The sequence below is a fragment of the Neltuma alba genome, unplaced genomic scaffold (genome assembly GCF_004799145.2).
Source record: "Neltuma alba isolate B1F8T4 unplaced genomic scaffold, ASM479914v2 tig00011335_pilon, whole genome shotgun sequence".
Lineage (NCBI taxonomy): Eukaryota > Viridiplantae > Streptophyta > Magnoliopsida > Fabales > Fabaceae > Neltuma > Neltuma alba.
The window spans coordinates 205,622-213,013 of record NW_021636037.1 but is presented as its reverse complement, the minus strand read 5'-3'; positions in this window follow the sequence as shown (position 1 = coordinate 213,013).

The following is a 7,392-nucleotide window of genomic DNA, read 5'->3' as shown; positions in this document are numbered from 1 at the left end:
CTCCCCATCGTCCCCGGCTCCCCATTATGTGTTTTCCCCTCTCATCAAATGGCATTTATTTATCGATGTTAAATTAACAATTATTAATTATGATAATTAATAGGAAAAACTAATATGGAGGTCCTCATAGTTTATTTTAATTTTTAATTAGGTCCTTGGAAATTTTCTTTTTATTAGGTCTTTTAAGTTTTCACCGTTAAACTAGTTAGTCCCTCTTGTTTAAAGCTGTTAAATCAAAACTAACACAGTCAAAAATTCCGCTAGAAAGGGTTGAGGTGGTAACAACCACAAAAACCTTTGACAGCTAGACTGTGACTAAGCATTCATTGAGTTCCATCGTCTTCTCTAGCCAAGCGAGATTCATTGTATTTAGTTATACGCTCTCTGCTAGGGCCTCTCTCTCTTGAATGCTTGTGTGCTCTCTCTCTTGAATGTTTGTGTGCTCTTTCTTTTTGTATTCAATTCTACTCTCTCTCTCTCTTCCTGTCTTCTGTGATTGTGTTCAATTCATGCTCTCCGCTTGTGCACTCTCCCGCCATAGTTTATCTTTTGGTGTGCTTCAGTCCCAAACTCTTTTCTAGCCTCAAGGTGTATAGGTGAATTTGTATTTAGTTCTCGAAAAATGACGCGTAGAGAAGTTCGCTTGCCATTATTTTTTCATCTCGCTATTATTATTTATCTTATTGTGTGCTCTAGTTTCAAGTCTCCTCTGGTTGGGTTTCACTTCTGTATGCGTGTTGGAAAAGAAGATTCATACATATATAGCAGCACATTTAGAAAGGATTCTGTGGTTTTTTCAATTTGGCCGCTTATTTCATACTTGAATGACTTCAAGCTCAGAATTTCATGATAGTTTTGTTTGACCAGACTTGTAATTCAAAAGTTGCCATAAAACAACTCAAAAGGAAAAACTTCCCATACAATTATATTCGGTTCCTTGGGCTTGAAAGACGCCATTTCAGCAATGCATAATGACATAATATGCATTAGGCCATCGATGAGTTTTTATAACCTTAGAATTTACGCAAAAGCCATCTTCAAGCCCATATGGGATTTCCCCTTTAGCACCTTCGACAGCTTGTGTCGCTGGTCTAAATTTTTCTCTTCGCCCACGATTTGCGCAAAAGCCAGCTTTAGCCTCAATCTTCTGTGCTCTTACTCTTTCGAAGTATCAAGTGGCAACTTTGCTTGCTTTTTGCAGAAGTTCAATGATCTCCTGACTGCAAACCCTAGACCATTCCAACTTCCAAATGGCTTTTGCCTTTCATTCTCTGTACCCCGACTTGGCTCCACCCTTGTGTTTTCTCAATCCACGTTGCAATCTATGTCCATATGTGTGCTTAATTAGATCTTATTTAGAACTACATCATCTCTGTCAAGTTTAACTAACAGCACGTCAAAGACTTTTTAAACGGAAGGACTAACGCAATTAACTGAGCAAACAATAAACCCTTGATAAAAAGGGAAAAAAAACTCTAAGGACCTAATAAAAAACTAAGATAAACTATAAGGATCTCCATATTAGTTTTTCCTAATTAATAATCATCAAACTTCGTACCTCTTGGTCTAGACTCTTCGGCTCGACTAGAAGGACAAGTGGATTGTAGATTGCCTTTTTTTTTTTTGCCATTGTAGATTTTATTACTACATTCCATGAGAGATAGGTTTTTTTCACTAGGCATATGTATCAAGCAATCCTATTACGCCTCTTCAAGCGAGATTTTGAGTTTTGATTCGTCATGTTGTGAAGGACTATCCTTTTTGTTACACCCAACCTCCTTTAATTATCTAAGAATGTCGAAGTTTAGAAATCCTAGCCCTACCTAATATGGTATCACATCACCTACGAAGAGTTAGATCAAGCATCCCGTCTTGGCTAGGGTTGAGTCCAAACCCCTCCCTAAAAAGTTTTGTACCAAAAAAAAAGTTTAGAAATGCTACATACTTCCTTTTTATATTTTTTTAACTAAAGACAAAATGACATTCATAATAAAGTATTTATGAGTTGCAAATACTTAACATTCCTTTGTTAGCAAAATTGAAAGTAAAAAACAGGATTTAGATATAACAGCAATATTAGAGGAAGGGAAATTATTGATAACGGCAAGTATTTCTTACTAAGTGATGTTGAGGACAGAGGAGTCATTAGAAGAAAGCTGAAGAAATTTCTTCTCAACACAATAAACTTGTACAGAGGACTTATCTGTAGTGATTTGTAGGTTGGAGTTATAGATCCATAGATCAGCAGCTTACAAGCATTTGATATGAAAAGCAAACCCTATAAAAGCTTGGTTTTGCCATAATAATTCTTCAAGGGGCGTCCCCTCATAGCTTATAGTACCACATGACAATAATATTTCCTCTTTTTTTTTTATATATTTAAAAAGTAGCACATTCCAACTATCTTTGTTCAAGCTCAAGCAAGAAAAATCATGAAGTGGGTACTACTTGGAGAAGTAGGAGGATTTAAGGTTATCAAAAGCATAAAAGAGTGCTCTTGATTTCTTGAATTGAATCATAGTGATAGCTAGAGTGATCTCTTTTCCCTTCATTAAGCAAATTCTTCCTCTTCTTTGACATAGTATTAAGTAAGCATATTACTCCATGAATGAGATAATTCAAACATTTCTTATTCAACTCCATAAGACTTCCTTCCTTTTTATAAAAAGATTAAGCTAGGTACACGAAAAAGTGCATATACTTGACTATAACCTCCTAGAAATAAGAGAGTGGTTCTTATCAAGTACGTGTTTCATTGGGAACACTATTATTAATAATAGATAAAATACTATGATTGGTAAACCCGAAAAACAAAACTAAAGATTGCCTAGATATGTCATTTAAAATTATAAATTCAAATTAAGAGTGCCATCTAAAGTCTCTCTACATTTACCTTCTATTGAAATCCCAACAATCTTTTTAGTTTAATTCAATGAAGAAGGATTATTTCAATGTTAACAATATCAAAAATTTCAACAATCTTAACAATATTTTATGTGCATTTATTTTATGTTGGAAATCAATGGATAAATATGTAAATTTATCCCTAATCTTATTTCTCAGTACACCTAGTACCCTCCATTATTTTTAAGGGTGGGATTTGACCCATGATTTTTCTAGTGCAATTTTTTTGTGGCACCCAAAAATAAGATTATGAGTAAAATTATACCACCAAAAAGATTGAGTGTCGGGTGCATAAGAATGTAAGATCAAGGCTAAATTTGTACTTTTACCCAAAATCCAAATAAAGATATTGTTAATATGCAAATAAAGAGACAATATTAAATGAAAATATTGATGAGATTTGAATTTTTAATTTGAAATAAAGAGGTTGTTAAGAATTCAATGTAAAATAAATTGCAAGGGAGACGTTGCAGGCTCGCGGAACACTATATTAGAATTCCACAATGGAAAATGTGACCCAATTTTCATCGAATATAAATAACTCATGATATTAGCAACAATGAGAATGCTTACCTTTTTTTTTTTTTGGTTGCCTTGTTACGTTGGTGATATGATCAGTCATCAATTATTGCATGCCTCCATATATCTTTCCAAGAACATAAAAGTAGATAGAGTATAGAAACTGGGTCTTGAGCTTAATCTAGTATTAGATGAAGGCATGCATTAAAAACTACTTGAGTACTAAAAATCCACTAAATCACAGTAACGTCACAACCAAAATAAAACTATACAGAGAATATAATGAAACAAAGTCACAAGTGCTTGCGAAGTTACACGAAGCAAAGTCGAAGCTCCTGTGCAATCCTCAAGGATCACAAGTTCCTGAACTCTTCTGTCCTATCTTCCAGACGTCATCAATAACTTTTCTCTTTGCATTTACTTTGCATCAAAATCTCAAAATTCTCTCCCTATCCATTGTAGCAGCAACACGTTGAAGGCGAATAGAATAAAAGAGGAAATATGACGCACACAAGAATTGTCAAGAATGTGAAACTAAATTCCTTAGACATGGGACCAGAAATAGGAAAAATGTGATCAAGAGAAATCATGCCTGATTATTCTTCGCACTCACAGGAGCAGATATAGCGAGGAAGAGTTGTTAACACATGAAGCGAAGACTGCCCACTCCTACCTTTATAGAATCCAAAATCGTAATAAAGGATGGAAGCAGGAATGCCAAGATAAGCATTGATGAAGTCCCACTCTTGAAAAACGGAAAAGCCAACAATAAATGGAGATAGAACAACCAAAGCAGATGCATGCACCAAGGATGAAATTACGTGCACGTGTTAGGCCACTTAAAAGATGGCAGCCCCACACGCAATGGACTGAGGAACAAATAAGAAGCATAAACGCCTACTCTCACTACCCAAAAAATTAAATGCCAACAATAAAACATAAATTGTGACCCCTGAACTTCGGGAGAAAATCTAATCTAATAAAATCAAACACTAAAATTGCTATCGTTACTCCACCTAAAATCTTAGTTAAATAAATAAGTAGTTATCTAAATCTAAATTATTCCACAAAGTGATTTAGAGTCATTTCATTTTCATCACTTTACAAAGTAACTCATGGGCTCTTCATTTTTAAAAATATTGAAAAGAGTGCAAGTAATTATATACTACCTCTGGTCCTAATTATAAGACCTCGTTTATACACTATAAATGATATCTTATAATTAAGATCGGAGGTAGTAGTTCCTTGAATTATTCGATAACTGATTTAAAATCTCATTTTCCAAGGTGGTTTTTTTCCCCTAAAAAGACCTTTAAGTTCCAATAGTATATATCCGTGCATGTGCCACCAAACCTTTTATATATCCATACCAAGACATCTAATCGGCTATTTCATCTCCATTTAATAACCATCCACATCTCAATTAGATAAAAAAAACAAACCACTACCTAAAACTGTCACGTGGACCAATCACAAAACCGTTACAAGATTTATAGGATATACAAATTTTAATCATTAAGTGTATGTTTGGATTATCATTTCCAACAGTAAAAGTGTCTTAGAAATGGTGAAACTGAGTTGGACAAAAAACGTTGTTTGACTGAGTTAACTTTTCCAACTAACTTCTGGCTTTCAACTTCAATTGGACTCAATGGAGGAAAATCTGACTTTTCAAACTACAGTTTCAAACGGTGATCATTAAAAATGAGTATCCCAGAGTTACCCTCATATTTTCCCCTCTGCCTTATCTCTTTTGTTAGCATAATAAGCTTTTATTCAGACCAAATGAATTTTAATTTATATTCAAGTTTGTCTATTATATATATTTAATTAATTATCTACAATGTGTTTTTAAATTTTTTTCAGCAAGAAATATTTTTATTTTATAATTTCAAAAATAAACTATTTATATTTTATCATAATAATTTTATGTATTTTTTTTAAAACTATTATCACATTAAACACATAAAATTTCAAATATTACTATTCAATAAAGTCTATATCCTTTGCAATCATTTTACAACTAAACTAACTTTTCTATTAATCATCCAAACAATTTTTAACTTTTTCAACTGACTTTTTAAAAGCACATATCTAAACATACCCTAACTGATTTTTATTCTAATTTCAGTTATAAAAATCAGTTGGGCTAGAAGTTAGTTTTACCCAATATCAATCCAATCATATGCTAATTAGTTACCGGGGTTCCCTTTCCTATTATTGCATATAGTACACAGTGGAAGATTATTTGAGCACTAAATTAAGAAACATATATATAGCTGGAAGCCTAGGGTGCTTGATGGGTTCCCACTTTTCCATGCTGGCCATTGCGTACGCACGCACGCAACGAGCGGGTCTGGATTCTCTCAGCGTCTCTCAGCGTCCCAATATCTACCATCAGATTGATCTAAGAGCTCACAATATGCCATATCATCATGCTATTAAAAATTAAAAATAAATCTAATTAATGGTATAAAATTGCCTTTTTTTATAAAAAAAAAACAAGAACTATTCTTTTTTTAAAAAAATCTGAGTGCAACACCTAATTTCTTAGATCTACTTGTTTTAACTGTAAAGTTTATTAAGAGTCCAAATTAATATAAATTGAGTCAGATAAGACCACAAAGAGAGGCAAAGTTCTGCCATTAAGTAAAAATACTTGATATAGTTTTGCCAGTCTCTATGGTTTTGCCTACCTTGATCTGTATTAGATTGATCTTAGATAAATTTTCCAGTCTAAGATGGATAAGTCCAAAAAAATTATATATAAATATTTGATTGTTAAGTTTTTTCATTCTTTATGGTTATCTGGATAAGTTTGAACTCTGAGCATCTCATAGATTCTCTGGCTAAAATGAGCCAGGTGAAAAAAAACTGAATATTCCATGCTAAAAATAATCCCAGTTGAAATCTAGTAAAAAAATTTACACTACAGTTCAGATTTATTTCTAATTTTTAATAACATCACGGCACAATATGATCTGCGTTGGATGAATTTTAATGGCTGTGATTGCGCCGCTCAGGGACGCTGAGGGAAGAGGACGCTGAGAGTATCCTCTTCCGAATTTCACAAATATACTTTCACACATATGATAGTAGCAATGGTAATTAACGAAGGAATCATTAGCCAGCCTTTGCATCTTACTATCTTGGGAAAGGATTATAAAAGTAAAAGAAAGAAGAATGTATAAATGGAGGATTGAAAAGAGAAAAAAGGTCCAGCCCTCGAAGATGACAAGCAGGACGTGATGGTTTTGACTACGAGCCAGGTAGAAGGTGATCTCGTTTATGCTTCAGACGAGTTTTTAGAGGGAGAAATTAGAGAATAGTATAGTACTACCAGGATGTGAAACGGCCTTTTGTTATGTATTTATTTTAAAAACCCACAAACAATAAAAGCCTAACCATCGACAACAAACTGAGGTCTTTCTCTCTCTCTTTTTTCCTTAGTGTTCTGTGTACGGGATGGGATTCAGAGAGTGAGAGAAAAGTTATGTTGTGGAGGAAGAGCCGAAGAGGATATGAGAAGTATAAGAGCATTTTGGTGTTTTCCCCAACTTTTCCTGACTTTTAAGGTATTTATTTGCATTTTTTCAATAAAATAAGCCCCCAATGACATAAAAACTTTAAGGTTTAATATAATTTTTAATCCTTAAAATTTGAGCCTATTTTAATTTTAGTTTCTTAAATTTTAAATCTATGATTTTAGTTTTTGGAATTTAGTTCGCGTTAAAACTTTAGTTTAATGGTATTTAAAATCTAATAGTGTCATAAACAATGTTACAGTGATAGTAATAATATCTAACTGGATTTTGTGTAGATAACAAAAAGGAAAAAAAGAACATATCCTCAAAATGCAGCTTTTTAGTTTTTTTTTCCTCATTAACGTTGTATTCTATTATCCATATAAGATTCAGTTAAATGTCATTTAGTGAATCTACATCAGTATTTTTAATGTTATCAATAACA